This window comes from Neofelis nebulosa, chromosome 1, assembly GCF_028018385.1.
Source record: "Neofelis nebulosa isolate mNeoNeb1 chromosome 1, mNeoNeb1.pri, whole genome shotgun sequence".
Taxonomy (NCBI): Eukaryota; Metazoa; Chordata; class Mammalia; order Carnivora; family Felidae; genus Neofelis; species Neofelis nebulosa.
Genome location: NC_080782.1, coordinates 106,551,784 through 106,568,906, shown reverse-complemented (window position 1 = coordinate 106,568,906; position 17,123 = coordinate 106,551,784). Strand labels below are relative to the sequence as shown.

At 42.1% G+C, this 17,123-nt stretch overlaps 1 protein-coding gene across 6 annotated transcripts in view; it reads left to right on the top strand.

Moving 5' to 3' along the window:
• MAST4 (microtubule associated serine/threonine kinase family member 4) overlaps positions 1-17,123 on the top strand; it is a 568,580-nt gene that overhangs the window by 15,135 nt on the left and 536,322 nt on the right. The window lies entirely within an intron of this gene.

The following is a 17,123-nucleotide window of genomic DNA, read 5'->3' as shown; positions in this document are numbered from 1 at the left end:
TTTTGTTTTAAAGATTTATCTTTCCCTAGATAATTAAACAATGTTTGCGACTAATGTTGTTTTAGTCATTGTCTTAAGGAACTTGGTGTTTTTGTTGGTGAGGACAGAGTTCAGGGAGAAAGTAGGTTTGGTAAGAATTTACCAGATAGGCCCTTTTGGGTCCTGTCTCTTGAGGATACCACTTTATTTCCTTGCTTTGGGATATCTTTTGATTACTCTTTCCTTGAAATTTGCCAAGTGGAGAGCAATGATGTTTTTGGCTCAGCTGGAGTTTCAGACATTTCCTCAATCTTTTTTTTTTTTTTCTTCCTCTTCAAAACGCCCTTGCAAAGCTTGAAGAAGCTCTCACCCTCTTGGTTTTTGGCAGGAATCATGGCCTGTGTGTGAGTGGGGCTCCTGACATAGCTGAGGATTTGTCCTGGCAACCCGTGATCCAGGAGCTTTTGAAACTACTGAGCTATGTGGGCTTGTTTCAAGGCCTCAGCACCCCTTGGTGAACTGGTTTTATGAGGTGGATCCTGTGATTTTATAAGGGAATTTCTGCAGGCTGGTCAGGGGAGCTAGTTGGAGGTGCGGAGGGAAGTGAATCTCCTGCGGATAAAACCTCTCTATAAAACTCAGGGGACTTGATGTCTCCTTCAGGATTCTGTAAGCATGGGAGGAAATTGCTTCTCTAAAGAGTTAGTGATTCTGGTCTACTAGTGTGGGGGACCATGTGTTATATGATGGCTGCTTCCAAAAGCCACACAAACTTAGAAAGCAAGGCAGCAGGGGGGACTGGAGAAAATGAGTGGACTTCAAGAGGGGGGAAAGCTTATAGGAGGTGGTATTAAAATGTGCAAACCAAGGTGGAATGATGAGGGCAGTTGTGCTTTTATAAGGAACATTAAGCTCCCAAATGAACCTTCTCTGAGCTCTGTTCTCTCTTTCCTGGCCCAGCATATCTTCCCCTCACTCTTCCCTCGGGAAAAATACCTAAGCAAGCAGTCTGCGAAGCCCTGGGTGTGTGGCCAGTTCCACTAGACCTTCAAAGATTCTCTGTCACGGTCATTTTTAGCATAACCACAGTGTGTGCTTTGGATTTGTGAAATTTGCAATTACAGCTATGCTATTAATTTTAACTCCAAGAACCATTCACTCTCCTTGCACAGTGCTTGCAGACAGCTGGTCAATGCATGAAATGATAGAGCCAAAGCTCTTCCTCTAAGGTGGAGTTGTCTGGCCTGAAAAATCAAGAAGTTTATTGGCCCTTACTGAAATGATAATTTGGGATCACTGGAAGTCTTTGGCTCTTGAGGAGGGTGATGATAGATCCCCATCTTTGTTTTCTAAGGTTAATCTGTCTTACTAGAGGTTATCTGTGTTGCAGAACAGAAACCCATTCAGGGAGCCCTGGTCTGTCTATTCTTTGAGAAGGTCCTCCTGTTTTTTTGAGCTGGCCGATTTCTTGTGGACCAAAAATGTGTGGTACTTTGCACACCTCCCACCGTGAAGGTGCTTCTTGGACAGTGTTTTGCGGAGAACGGAAACCTCATTGTCCACCCTTGGGGAGAGGTCTGCTGACCCCTCCAGGTCGGAAGTGGTGGGGTGCTTCTCCTGGGGAATCTGTGTCTGTAGCATCTTCTGCTTTGTTTGTGGGGGGCAGCTGTTGCAAATTAATCTTAATGTGATTAAAACTGTGTCTTGCTGTGCTTTTTCTCTCCTCTAGTATTTGAAGCAGGAACTGAGGCAGTAGTGATTTCTTGCTTTGCATGTCCTTGCCTGGGAGAAAACTGAAGCAGTTTGAAGTAGAGATGCTTCTCAGTCTCTCTATAAAAAGTCTTAATTTACAGAACAGAGAGTGTTGACATGCCTCTTGGGATAGAGGGTGCGTTCCATTGGAGAGAAGGGAGAGAGAAAACAGGCTTTCTTGGAGGGGAAGGGAGCAAGGCTGGTATCCTTGATCGTCTTGTTGGCAGCATGAGGCCAGAGAGAAGGTCGCTGGCCACCGGGTGGGCCTGGGGAGGCTGGATTTTTAGACAGCGGGTTTCCTGCCTTGACAAGGATTCTGGGTGCTACCTGAGGGGCATGGAATCATGGGTGTGTTGGATTTCAGGGCCCTCAGGGTCTGGTTGGCAATGAGGATGCAGTAGCAAGCATGATAGACTTTGCTTTGTGTGACATGACTTGGAGGGACCAGTTTTTCACCAGAGGCCCTGGACTCAATTAATTTGATTTCAAGAAAATACTTTTTTTTTTTTTTTTTTGGTATGTCCGACTTCATGAGTTAAGGTTTTATACCTGCTCTACTCATCAGCAAAATGTTGGTTCCTGTAAGTGTTGTAGCCCCATAAACTTAAAATTTTGGTTCTGCCATTTGTACGATTTTACTAAATATCCCAGTATTATAGTCCAGACCAATAAGGCACCTAACGCTTCCTGTCTTTTTGCTCAAAGGTCTTGTGCTTCCTTCCAGCCCTCCCCTTTGCTCACCCCCAGCAAGTCGGTGGCTTATGGCGTAGGGTATCATCCACACTGAGCGTGCACTGAGTGTGTTGCATTACAGTGTCTTCCTTCGCCAGACCGGGAGCTGCGTGAGAGCAGAGACCCTATCTTGTTCATCTACGTACTCAAAGCTGCTGCATTCCAATATGTAGTAAATCTTTGAGTCAATAGGTGTGTGGGAGAAGTTGACTCTGCAGCTCAGGAGCAGTGGAAGCTCTGTGACCAGTGGCAGCAGTGAAAGACTGAATTTCAAGCTAGAGCCTCCTCAGCTTGCCTTGACGATCATGGGTGGTGTAGCGTGTCCGTCTCTCATTTATTCTCTGTCCCCATGTCGAGGTGAACAATTGAATTCAAAGAAGAGAGGACTTAAAAACAGGGTTTTTTTGTTTTTAAGTTTTAAATATTGTATTTAAATATTGTATTCAAGTTTTATGTCAGAATTCGTTTCTAGACGTCTGGCCCTGCTGGCCGGCCAGTTGTCACTAATGAGGCAGAACTGCCTGGAATAAGACCAGTTCAGCCTGGCTGAACATCTGAGTCCATTGCCTCCGGGCTCCCGGTTTTCTCCCCTGAGAGTACTGGTCCAGGAGAGGGTGAAGACCAAGGCTTCCTTGGACGTGAACCACTTCATTTCTGGATTGACCAGTTTTGTGAAGCTCCGGGAAAGACAGGGTCTTGCTTTCTCAAGCTCCCAAGATGAGTGGCTGGCAAGGGCTTCGGTGTATTTGGGTGGGGGTGCTGTGTCTCCGTCTTCTGAATGGGCAAACGTTTAAAAATGTTTGTGGAAGCAAATTCTGGAAAGAAGACCAAGACTTGATTGTGTAAATAGTTGGTAAATACTGCTCCTTTCTTTCCTTCTACTAATTAATTTCCCTGACAGCTTTCCTGGCAGCTCTTATCCACAATTGGTTGCTGAATTGCAATGCTCAATTATCTGTGTAATAACATGCTATAAAAACATATAAAGCCAGGAAAAAATGGCTTCCACCAAAGAGGCTGAGCCTTGAAAATAGACACCTTGCACATTCACATCTGGACTGAAAAGACAACATCAAATCTGTCGTTAATGATTTAATTGAATTTCTTCTTCCTAAAGGTAAAAGAAAACTTTAAATTTGAGTGTGAGATACTTAAGTTACCTAGAGATAAAATCAGAATCAGTAGCTCATTAAAATATGGGGTTTTCCGGTGCTGTTCTGTGTATTCTATGACAATCTTGAATGTTGAGAATGTATTTCAGTCTAGTACTTATTGAAGGCCTACTAGGTGCTGGGCACTGTGCTGGTGCTTTGCATACATTACATTTTTAATTTTTTGGAATTAAATTTTTTTTAAGTAGAGTGGGACACCTAGGTGGCTCAGTCAGTTAAGCTTCCAACTCCTGCTCAGGTCGTGATCTCAACATCCATGAATTCAAGCCCTGCATGGGGCTCTGTGTTGACAGCTCAGAACATGGAGCCTGCTTTGGATTCTCTGTCTCTCTCTGTCCCTACCCCGCTTGTGCTCTGTCTCTCTCTGAAAAATAAACATTAAACAAATAAAAAAACAAATGAAAAAATAAAACACCGAAGCAAACTTATAAAGGGAGAAAGACCATGCTTGAAAAGTCTGGGAGCACAATAAGCAAACAGCAGTTGTGGTTGAATAGGGAAGTTGGTGCTATGGCCATATTTGTGGTCTCAACTTGGAGCACATCTGATTCCCCTGTGGAGCTTTCAGATGACAGGGTTCAACTAGGAGATGCTGATTCTGTGTGCTTGTGTCTGTTCAAGGCTGCCAGGTGGTTCTGTGAGTGGCCAGGGGTGTAGGGGCATTGGCTTTGTCCCTGTTGGCTTGTGGAGAAAGATGTGGAGACATTTCCTGAGAGCCTCTTATGAACACGAGCTGTGCTGGATGGCTTGCATGTATCATCCTTTTCATCCTCAGTGGAAGTCCACAAGGTTTAGTCGCCTCATTTTACAGCGGAGGAAACAGGCGTTACAGAGAGCTCACTGTTGGAGCCTGGTCTTGTAGTTAGTGACTGGTACAATTTTTACTTCTCTGTCACCATTCAAGTGTCTAACTTGTGGTATTTGGATTTTTACTGACCTTCAGCTTTGACCCAAGGGCTTTGCATAGAGGACACTGACCATTGTCTTCGGAATAACACCGGATTTGGCATATTTGACTCTCTTTACATTGTTCATGCATGTTTTGTAACCCGAAGGTTCCAGGTTGTGTGTGTGTGTGTGTGTGTGCACGTACCAATATGAATGTCTATTTACAGAAATGAACACTCCAATTAGCTGGATGTGAGTTTGGATGTTTACCCTGATGATTGTTGAGTAGATCTTCAAATAGCAAGGCAGCTATTAACATGTGTAATTCCCATTAGAATGATTGTGCTTTTCATTTTGTGTAGTAGTGTGAGAATTGCTAGTGAACATTTAACAAAAAGAGAAAGATTTTTTTACTTAATTTTGTTGAACTGATGACTATTTTGAACTATGAGGAGAGAGGAAATAGAGAAGGAAGCATACCTGTCTGCCTTTGTAGGACATCGGTGTCTTTGTATGATGTCCTAAGTTAGGGAAGCTTTTATGAAAGCATATTCCCTTCATGACAGTGCTCTGAGTGCCAGCCTTTCCTCCCAAGGCAGGCCTGTGACTCATGTGAAGGGTGATAGAGGTAATGAAAATAGTGGCAAGAAATGCAGAGAGGTAGAGGTAAACACTTGTCTAGTATATTTTTGTAGTCATCTGTTAGTTTTTTTTTTTTTTTAGTTATTTTGGGGGAGACACAGTGAGAGCATGAGCAGGGGAGGGGCAGAGAGAGAGAGAATCCCAATGTAGAGCCTGACTTGGGGCTCGAACACATGAACCATGATTTCACAACCTCAGCCAAAATCAAGAGTTGCACGCTTAACTGACTGAGTCATCCATGCGCCCCAGCGTTGTGATTCTCTAACAGAAGTATGACCGTTAGGTGAGAGTAACTTTTATAGGAATAACAATAGTAGTTGGTGTTATACTTGGGAATTAATGGGGTTCCTGCTTCTGAACCTAGAGCCCCTCATTGTGACAGGGGCTCACTGGATTCTGAATTCGGGCTATGCCACCTGTGCAGCTGGGACTTGGTGAGCAGGGCCCCAGGGTGTATGTATTTCACTTCCTCAGAGCTGTCATGTCTTATCAACCTTTCGTTAGCAATATTTTTCCTCCCTGAAAACTCATAAAAATTCATGCTGTAATATCAGTGCCTGCAGGATCCTGTAGAATTTCGTTGAGCTGCTTACACCCTTTTCTCCTAATAGATAATGTTGTTGTGTTCATATACAGGGATACAGATGTGTGCTTATGAATCCATATAGGAGGCTCATGTATATGCCCGAGAATGTTTTCTGAGGGAAATAAACTCATTCCTCCCCCCCACCCTGGTTCAATGTGTCCAAGACAATTGTATGCATATTCTCAAAACATTGGATTCTGGTGAATATTTTAAATTTCATTAACCTTATATATATTTTATCAGATAACTTTCAGCATATCTGTTTATTACCGTAATGATGCTTTGCTTACTTGTGTATCTGGAGAGAAATAAAATGAGTGTACTTAATTTTTTTAATGATAAATTTCTTTATCAAGGTCACCTTTTATGTTAGAAAAGATTTGTAAACTCTTACCAACACTGTGTACATTCTTGTGCCCTTAAATTAAAAAAAAAAAAGTGTGTTGTTAGCCTAACATATTATACCAGAATTTTAGTATTTTAAATATAGGTCATAAATTGCAGGAAACATTTAGGTTATTACTGTTTTCTCCGTTTGATAGAATAGGAGAGGGACAGTATTTAAAAAATAAATGTTACCCTGTAATTTTAGCTCACCGTTACTGAAATAGTTTGTAGGGAGAATCATATGCCATTATGCTTAACTGTGTAATATGAAATCTTGATGAGTATCCAGTGGGTATCTTGTCCTTTTTTCCGATAAAATCGCTTTTATTATCAAGTGATTATATCCTGTGGGTGTGTATATTTGTGAATGGGGAAAATATGTGCAACTCAACAGTGCTAATTTTCTTCCACCCTAAAACCATATGGTAATAGGCCTGTGAGTACATCTTAAAAGCTTAGTAAAATTTTGAATAAAGTTACATAAGCCTTAACCTTTATTATGGATAAAGAAGTTATCCACAGTTATACTGTGAAATGAGAATGGGGCAGATCAATGTGTAATACTTGGTGTTCTAGCAGGCAGCCCTAACTGATGACCTTAGGAAAAAACAAAATCCTATGTGGTGCTTCTGGTAATAGAGAAGGACTTAGCTCTGTGGCTAGTAATTTCATTTAGGACACATTAATGATGTATAAAATGTGACAACATTTCTATGAACTTTATGACAAAATATTGTTAGTGCTTTTTTCTTGAATCTTTATGCCTCTTTGTCCATTCTTTTTTCCTACCTCATATGAGGCCAGTTCTGTTTTTATGGGTCCCATTTCCCTCCCCCCTCCCCCCTCCCCCAGGACTCAACACAAGTGATAACTCATTTTGTTAGAATGGTAGCGATCTCAGAAGTGGAGGATTATGACTCCACTTGGGGCTTAATCAGCCTGAGCAGGTGCATTCTAAGGAAGAGAGATACTGTTTTTAATGCAAATGTCCCCCCTTATTCAGAGGAAGGGAGACATGGATAGGAATTGACACAGCAGTTAAGTTGGAATTGTTTCTAAATAGATTGTTTTTTTTTTCCCCCCTGAATTCTCTGGACACCAGCAGCAGTTTTGTTAATAAATGGAAGTGAAATATAAAGGAAGAGAAGTTGAGGGTGACTGTCTTAATTTTTTGCTCTAAGGGATCACAAAAACTTAAGAAAAATGAAGTCAGAGGCTTACATAAATACAAGAATCCTAAGTGGCATAGCATTCATTTTAGAATGGAATTGGATTTGGGATCCTAGATAAGAGGGGATGGTTATATTACACTGCCCAAAGCCTTTCTGGAAGGCAGCTTAACTTAAAGGGTCTGAGCCTTCACCGTGAGGGTCCAGAATTTTTCCTCTTCTTCCTTTGTCCTGAAGTGTGCTACTGTAGGAGAAGGCAGACAATTTTTTGAATAGTGTGGAGGAACTGTAGTAGGCTGAATAATCTATGGCTCTCTGTTAGGCAAATACATTAACTTTGGATTTTAGACCATATTTTTGACTGAAATGGCATTAGCCATGTTCTCGTTATTAGGAAGTGGTTACATGAGTGTTTAGAATTATTTATTGCCCTCTATTTTTATGTCACTGATTTTTTTTCTGTGCATTTCAAAATAAAAATTATTCAAAGAGAAGTCACCAATGTGTCCTTCCAAACTTAACTATATCCATATATTACTCATTAATTCCTTCCTCCATCTGCTCCAGAAGTTGTTATTGAGCCCTTACTATGCCCTAGGCCCTGGTAGTGGTACTGGGAATACAGTAATAAATAAGTAAAAGTCCATGACCTCTTGCATAGAAGGGAGACCAACAAAACATTAAACAGGTGTTAGAGGGGACATCTGCAAACTTGATCTGTAAGGCTCCAGATAGTAAATATTCTAGGTTTTGTGGGCCAGGTGGCTTCTGTCACAACTACTTGACTCTGGCTTTGTCGTGTGAAAGCTGCCATAGGTTATGTGTATGGGTATGGCTGTGTTCTAGCAAAATGCTATTTACAGAATGAGGTGGTGGGCTAGATTTGGTCCGCAGTCCCTAACTTGCAGACCCTTGTTAGGATGTAAGATGCCTTGAGAAAGAACATGAAAGGGAATCTGGGGTATTGGGTGGGGGCAAGGAGTATTGGCGCTTTTGAGGGGTGGTCAGGGAAGGCCTGGCTGAGAAGGTTACTTAAGAATAAGATGGTGTGCTCAGGCATGTGTGTATCATGACTGTGTATCAGTCATGTCTATCTCTGTATCATGTGTGTGTATGTGCGGAGGATGATCCATACAGACGGAACAGCCGGTATAAAGGCCCTGAGGTAGCAACATACTTGGAGAATTAAAGGGATGGTGAGAAGGCCAGGGTGTTTGTAGCTGAGTGAGTGAGTGAATGATAGAATGGGAGATGAGATGAGATCAGATGCAAAGGTGGGGGCTGAGGGACAGGGCCACAGTGTGATACCTCATCGGGCCTTTACAATTAAAAACATTTTTTTGTATTTGTCACTTGGGTAGTTATTGGAGCGTTTTGAGTAGAAGAGTGAGTTACGCATTTTAATTTTAGCAGGATCACTGGCTTCAGGGTGGGCAGTAGACTGTTGGGGAGCTTGAGTGGAAAACTGGCAGACCAGTTAAGAAGGTTATCAAGGTAATCCAGGTGGGAGAAGGTGGTGCTTGGACTAGGCTCCTGGTGCTGCAGGTGGTGAGAAGCAGGCAGGTCTTGGAAGTGCATTGACCCATAGACCAACAGCATTTGCTCATAGACTGGAAAAGGCATACGAGAACTGGAGGAGTTGAAGACCCCACGGTTTTTGGCCAGGTAAACTGGAAGGGTGGGGTATCATTTACCGAGTGGGAAAGATGGCAGAAGGGCAACCAGCTGGACAGCCAGCCTGTACAGCCTGCATTCTAGCTGCACAGAGTCCCTGGCCCGATGTAGTACATAGCCTGAGATTCAGGGCTAAGCACACTTATGTTTGCGTGTACCCTGGGAGCCACCACTGTCCATTTAATAAGGATGCATTATGTGGCTGTCCATGCTAGGGTTTGCTCACAGCCTCCTGTTTGTTGAATTTGTGCTTGATGTTACTGTGGGCTCCTGAGAGTCCTCGGTTTCTAAGGGTCAGGTGAAGATTCCACATACAAATTCTTTGAACTTTTTTTGATTCATAAAGTTGGTAGAAGAAATGGTGATATCCAGTGGATCATGATGCAAGCCCTCATATACAGGGAGGTATGTGGACTGATGTTTGGTGTCTATTATCTTTGTGGATTTTGTAAAAGAGTCATGGATTCCACATAATATTGATGGTTCTCACTGTGCTGCTTGGACAGGGTGCAACACCCTCCTGCTCCACTGTTAGTGTGCGTATAAATAACATGCAAAATTCGGTGCCAAGAAGCAATTGAGGACAGTCATGCCTGCTTAGAATGTTCTGTAAATTGTCTGCTGAAACATCTGCGGATTGTTTCATGAGTGCATTGCCAAATTTATAACAGTTAAAGGGCAATAATGATTTGAAGACTGTAAGTGGTGGTTCTTGTTCCTAATAAGGCAGATGCTTTGGCCTTCATCTTATTAGGGAATTATGCCATCAATATTTAAAATGCTCTGCTGTATATTATAGAAGGTATTATGTCCTTTCAAGGGGTGGGGTTGAGATTTCTAGTAGACATATAAGTGCCGATGTCAAGAAGGTCGTCAGATAATTGCTTCTGGAGGTGAGGAAAGATATCAGGTAGGGAAATACATTTGGGAAGTCATTGATGATCCATAAGGTTTTGGAACCAGTAGGATTCCTCAGGGAGTTAGCATAGGTAGAAGAGAACCAAATCCTGGGGTACTTTTGGAGCTTATCAGTTAAGAAGATGAATTAAGTAGTAAAGGAGATGAAAATGAATTGCCAAAGACGAGATTGAGGAAGAAAACCAGTGTTGTCCTGGAAACCAAGACAAGATAGTGTCTTGAGGAGGAGGAAGTCTTCAGCCACATCCAGTGATGCTGAAAGATTGGGGAAGGTGAGACAGAGTGTCTGCACCGGCATGGAAATCACTGATAACCTGCATTAGAGTAGGGTGGATAGAGTGGTATATTCATCAGCTTTTTAGATGGATGGCTGCAAGTAATTAAACTAAGCATGTACACTTTGGGCAGCTGTGACCCATATTAATGATTGCCATTTTTTCTTCTAATCCTGTATCATCGTGATTTTAGTATTAGGTAAAGAAAAACAACTTTCTAGAGTGAAATGCAGAGGTTAGTGACTTAAAAAGCTGATTAGGAAGATTTAAAGCTTCTTTTACAAAACGTTGGTCTTTCCCCATTGAGCCATGTGACTTGGGGGTCCTGTAGTCACTACAGTGTCAGTGATTCATACCATGCTCTTGCAGATTTTCTGGTAAGTTGGACAGATTTATTAAATAACCTTCAGCTTCCCTTGGACACGGTGCCATCTGTGCATTTTTTTTTTTTTAATGTAGACCACAGAGCTATGAAATGCGATTCTTGTCACTAGACCAAAGGTGGGGCACTTGTTGTGCATCTGTTTAATTAAAATCACATGTTGATTATGTACAGTTAGATCATAACATGGTCAGGTTGGATTTCTTCTTATTGCTCTTAGGGGAATTTTTCCATGTGCTTAGAGGGATGAGTTAATAGATCAGGAAATTGGAGCAAAGGGCAAATTAAAGGGAAAAGGGAAAAACCCTAAAAGTCACGGAGTGGTTTACTATACAAGAACGTATGACAGCAGGTCTATACAACAGCTGGAAGAGGGCCAAAACTTGATTCTGGATTTCGTAGCATTATAGCAGCCTAGGCTAAGAAAGCGGAGCCTTCCTTGGTATTGAGCTCTGAAAAATTTTCCCGTAACATAGGAAGCCTTGAATGATGAGTGCACAAAATCTTTAACAATGTGCATACAATATATGTTCCAGTTAACTAGAATTGCATCTAACATTGAGGGAAAATGGGAAAAACATGATTACATTAGGGGCCCAGACAATGCTGTCATTGGTAGAGAAAACCTGCCTAGTGATATTCAGTGTTGTTAGTTTAAGTTGTCTCTGTGTGTTTTGACAATGGAATACAAGCTGAAGATTTCTTTTAGACATTAAGAAGCCTACTGGGGCATTGTATGTTTGCGTGGATAACCGCCAACATGGGGGTGGTGGCGGCGGAGGGCAGGGGGTGACGCAAGAGAGGTCTGTGCTTCTTACCGGAATCCCTTTAGATAAAAACGTCCTTGGCATATAAACAAAAGCTCTCCCTTCCCTCAGATTCCTTCAGAAGGCTGGTCGAAATTCTAGTTTTGACACTGATGGTTTTGGTACAGACTCAAAGGTGAAAGTGTGAAGAAACACACGTCCAGCAAGGTCCTTCATCTGATAGCTGTGTGTTCAGCCCTGTGGTGAGCCTGGCAGAGCTCAGATACATACCCACCTGTGGATCGGCCTCTTTGTAAGCCTTTTTTCTTTCCAATCCTAGCTGTCTACCTTCCTTCAAGTTGTAGCAAATTACTTAAAACATTTCATATTTGACATTATGAACCGTTTCCACCTGGGCCCATTCATATCCCCATTTATCTCAGCGAAAGAATTTCCGATAACGCTTCAGTGTGTTTTACAGCATATGCAGCACCTGCTCTCTGCTGGTCTATCATTGGTTGCTTTGGGTATAACTCGATATTCCCTGTAACACTAGTAGATATTGTCAGGCCACTGAGAATGGTCTGCTCCCTTGTCCCTGCCTCCTGATGGTTACATTTGAATATATTTTAAAGGTTATTTATTTTGAGAGAGACTGTGTGCAAGTGAGTGGGGGAGGGACAGAGAGAGAGAGAGAGAGAGAGAGAGAGGAGAGGGAGAGAGAGGAGAGAATCCCAAGCAGACTCCATTCTGTTAGCATGGAGCCTGATGCAGGGCTCATTCCCATGAACTGTGAGACCATGTTCTGAGCCAAAATCAAGAGTCAGATGTTCAACCAACTGAGCCACCCATGTGCCCCTAAATAGGAATATATTTTTATTTACTAACACTTGAATTATTGCCTCAAGTATCATGGATAGAACGGTAAGCTTTTTCAGAATGGGGTGGAGAATTGAACATCAATTTTTAACCTGCTAGGTATGATGAGTATGGGAGGGGCAGAGAGAGAGAGAGAGAGAGAGAGAATTCCAACCAGGTTCTGCACTGTTAGTGTGGAGCCCGATGTGGGGCTTGAACCCACTAACTGGGAGATCATGACCTGAAGCAAAACCAAGAGTCAGACATTGAAATGACTGAGCCACCCAGGTGCCCCACAGTGTGATGTTTATTGATGAGAAAGGACAGTTTGAGGATGGTAGCTATTCTCTCTGGCCATCATTTGAGTTTTGAGTAAAAGAATTCCCCAGCCCCACCCCATAGCAGTTAAATCCTTTCCTCTGGGGTGGATCCTGGGTACCGCTTAAGTCCCCAGATGATTCTCAAGCACAGCCGGTTTTGAGAACCGCTGCTCAGAATGTAGTGATATCGAACCATAACTGGTTATACGGAGTTGATGGACCCTTAAAGTGATCATTTTTTTTTTCTACATCCTGCATCCTGTTTCCATGAATGTACATAGGAAAAAGATAACAGCTCTACACATTAAGTGAGAAACAGTAGTAATTTGAATTTTCTTATTTTGGCACGGTTTGGGTAGGACATAGATTGACCTTTATCGCTGTTCCGTCTTGAAAAAGAGACTTTGATACAACATGAGCACTACCAACAAAGTTGTAGGGGGAGTTGAGTAAAGATGATAAAACAAATTTGTAAACACTTAGCATATATTGAAATTCAAACTAAATATGGAGTTATTTGTATATTAAATCATTTCTGTGAAGGCTCTTTGAGATTATACCTGAAGACCTCATCAACGGGTTTTTAGCACAATATACATACAAATTTGGACTATTGGGGCTGTTGATTATTCCAGGATCTCTGTTTCTTCATTCAGCTCAGTTTACCTCTGTAGAGAGCATCAGAACTTAAAGGGGGAAAAAAACTGGTTCCAGCAAGTAATCTCTCTAAATCTCTGTTTCCTTTTAGATTGCTAAGGCTGCTGACTCAGAGCCAGCATTACAGACAGAGTAACCTTGCTGGACCTTAAAGGTGTTGCATTCGGGAGCAAGAGAAGGTGTGTAGGGCTGTCATCCTCTTACTTAGTACTCTCAGACTGCTCTGCTTTGTTCTGTATTTCTGTAGCTTTCTCCACCCCGCCCTCCCTCGCTTTAATTTGTTGCTTTTAATCTGCCATAGACTTGGAAGTCAAGGGATCAAATTAGATTTGCAGATCAAATAAGAGTAAATAGACGGTCAGTAAGGACCTAAGGACCTTTCTAAAGAATAAAATCTGGGGGTTGCCTGGGTGGCTCAGTTGGTTAAGCGTCCGGCTTCGGCTCAGGTCATGATCTCACGGTCCGTGAGTTCGAGCCCCACGTCGGGATCTGTGCTGACAGCTCAGAGCCTGGAGCCTGCTTAGGATTCTGTGTCTCCCCCTCTCTCTGATCCTCCCCCGTTCATGCTGTCTCTCTCTGTCTCAAACATAAACATAAAAAAAAAAAAAAGAATAAAATCTGGGAATTGCGGGGAGTTGCATCTAGAAAGATGAGTTTGGTTAATTTCCACATGGTGTTGGGGTGGGGGTAAGGAGTATGTAAAGCATTGTAGTGGGGCCTTGGAATGAAAAACATTCTGGAATTTGGAGTTGCCATGTTTTATATATACTTGTATCTATAAATCTGAATCCTGTGTTTCAGGATGAAGTCTTAGTGAGTGTGGGAGACCCAAGTTAGGAGAATGAATATGAACATTTATTTAATGACTTTTTCATGATAGGTATTGTTCTCCAAGCTTCACATGTAGCAAATCCCCACCCCCATCATGTGCTCTAAAGCGTAACTTCAGATATAAAGCCATTTGGTGATGGTTGGCAATAAGGAGCCAGACTAGTGACAAAGACTAGGAGGGTCCTAGAACAGATCCTTCCCTGGTGCTTCCAGAGGGAACGTGGCTCTGCCACGGCTTTGATCTCAGACTTGGAGCTGCCAGAACTGTGAGAGAATACATTTCTGTTGTTTAAGCCACTATTTTTGTAGTGCTTTGTTACATTGGCCTGAACGGTTTTTCCTGTATTTTTTTTTTTTAATCTGTATTAGGAAACTAAGTATAAAGTAGCTCTGCTGGAGTGACAGATGTTGGAGGCATTTTTTAAAAACACCAATCCCAATGATGCCATTGATATCATTAGTACAAATGATGGTAGTATTACTGGGGGATGACAGTGGTTGTCCACTTCCCAACATGTCGGTAAGTATACAATGAAGTCTATTTTACATATATGTGTGTTTTACGTATATTTTAAATTTCTGTTGTAAGTGAATTTGAATTCGTTCCCTTAACCAATAATTGATACTAAATTTCCTTGCTTTCTCTTTAGATTTCCTGAATTAGTGATCATGCATGCTAATTCCTGGGGTTTGGCAATATACTTGAAAGCTCCAGAATTTTGTTTGACAAGGTCTGTTTTGACCTCCAGGACCACATATATTTTGCTTTCTATCATACATATAGTATTTGAAAAAACTTTTAAAGGACTGTGTACTAGTCTACACTGGATGTCTTTGATGTCCCATGTTCACTGAGGCTTCCCTGTGCATATCACCTAGCACGCACCATTGGGGTTCAAGTACCTTCCTTTGAGAAGCCTGATTCTGGAGCTCTGGATTTCCATTTTCCCTTGTATGGGAAAAACTCTCCAGTTAATTTTTTTTTTTTTTTTTGAGGGAAATATGGCCCTGCCATTTCCATAGTGGCTATTTCCATAGCAGCTGTTTTTTTTTTTAATTTTTTTTTAATGTTTATTTATTTTTGAGACAGAGAGAGACAGAGCATGAATGGGGGAGGGTCAGAGAGAGGGGGAGGCACAGAATCCGAAGCAGGCTCCAGGTTCTGACCTGTGAGCACAGAGCCCGACTCATGAACTCTGTGAACACAGGCCTGGACTCATGAACTCTGAGATCGTGACCTGAGCCGAAGTCGGACCCTCAACCCACTGAGTTACCCAGGTGCCCCCCCTCCCCCCCCCACCCCCCCTGCCTCCTAGCAGCTGTTTCTGACTTTTGCAGAAAGGTGAGAATGCTTTCTGTTTAGGGACAGGATCCTCTGTACCAGCACCTCCATCTTTAACACATCACATTTTTGTGTTTGAAGGTAATTGAGGTACCAGGTACTTAATGGAGAATACAATTAGGAATTAACAGCCATTCATTGATGTAATGCTAGATCAGGAGCATAATAGTTACAGAGAATTTTTGAAGAATATGTAGTCAGTCTAGTTTTTGTAATTAAAACTCATTTGTTATCCTCATGCCTTATTTGCACATCATTTGCTTCAATTTACTATATGACCAATTGTATATTGGTCTGAGTTAGATGTTTCCAAAGAGCCCTCGGACATCCTAGTGGATTTTGGTGGTGAAAATGTTAAAATTTTAATAATCTAAATAATAATTTAAAAAATTTCAAATATAGTTCATGGAATTGGAGGCTAGGTTATGTCCACCCCCCCCCCCCCACCAACCAGGGTATCTACTTTATTAAAATTTATTAATATATGAATATAATATATATAAATATATATTATAAAATATTATAAAAAATATTATAATATATATAATATATATAAATATAAAATTTGTTGCTGAATCTCTTTAGCTCACCAGACTGAGTTTCTGAAAACCTACTTTAGACCCTTGGAATTGGTTGTTTTTAATAGTCCTTTGGTTGGAAGCTGTCAGCTTATACCCAGACACACTCTTGAGAAAAGTCCCTTGAAACTCTTACTGACAGTAAGGATTGTGTTGCACAGTGGCCTCATTATGAGGACACAAGGGAGCAATTTCTCCCTGGTCTGGGTCCTGAGAGTTGTGTTGCTTTAGAGTCACCAGTTTGTTTGTTTTTTATGAACGTTGCTTTTCATGTAACTGATCTGTTGCTTCCTCGTGTTGCCTAGGAACATTGTAAAAAAGCCTAATTTGTGGCCTTGCTATCTATAGTGCGTAGAACCTCAAATCCTAGGGTGTTGTGTTTCGATTTTTTTGAAAATTAAACTCAGTCTTGGCCTCATTATTTTTAAATAAAAATCCTTACCTCTTTTTCCTTGAACTGATTTTTTTTTCTTGGAGAAAAATGTACACACGTTGTGAACTGCCTTAAAGTGCTTTTTAGGATCTACATAACCAGGGACAAAATAGTCCTAGGAAGCGCTCAGCGACTGGAAGCACATTCATTGTATTCTTCTCAGCAGTGATTAACAGATGAACAATAGTTGATGGAAGCTGTTTGTCCCTCTCTTGTACCCCCTCCCCGTAGGTGAGAGTGCATCCGGGCCGGGCCCAGGGGATGGCCTGAGCAACGGACCTAGACTCTGACCTGTTATCCGGCTAGCCCAACCAAGTCCATGCTTCTGAAACCCAGCCTGAGCCTGTCTGCTTCCCTATCCTAGACGGTGCTCTTCAGTGCTCCCTGTCAGTGGCCCTGCCCCAGCAGTGGTCCACATATCGCGGGACGTGCTGAAAATCCCAGCGTGCCACCAGGATGCAATCGCTGCCAGCCCAGTGTTGTCTTAGAACATCTTGGGGTCTAGGTTCATGAGTGAGAGGTCTGTAGGTTCTTACTCTTACACATCAGTCCTTTTAGGCTGGATTATGCTATAGGTATTATGCTGTAGATAGAAGCACCACCTGGTCTTCCCAGCTTAAAGCACCATCGGCCCGTTGCAGGGCCATGGGGACAGCCTGAGTAGCCTCTGTTTCCAGGCTTGCTTGTAATGGTTTCCAAGAGGAACAGAGCTCAGGTGGTTTCCATGGGCAGTTAAATGTGCTGATCTGCAAAATGATACATGCCACTTCTGCTCATATCTCCTTTTCTAGAACTTGTTAGT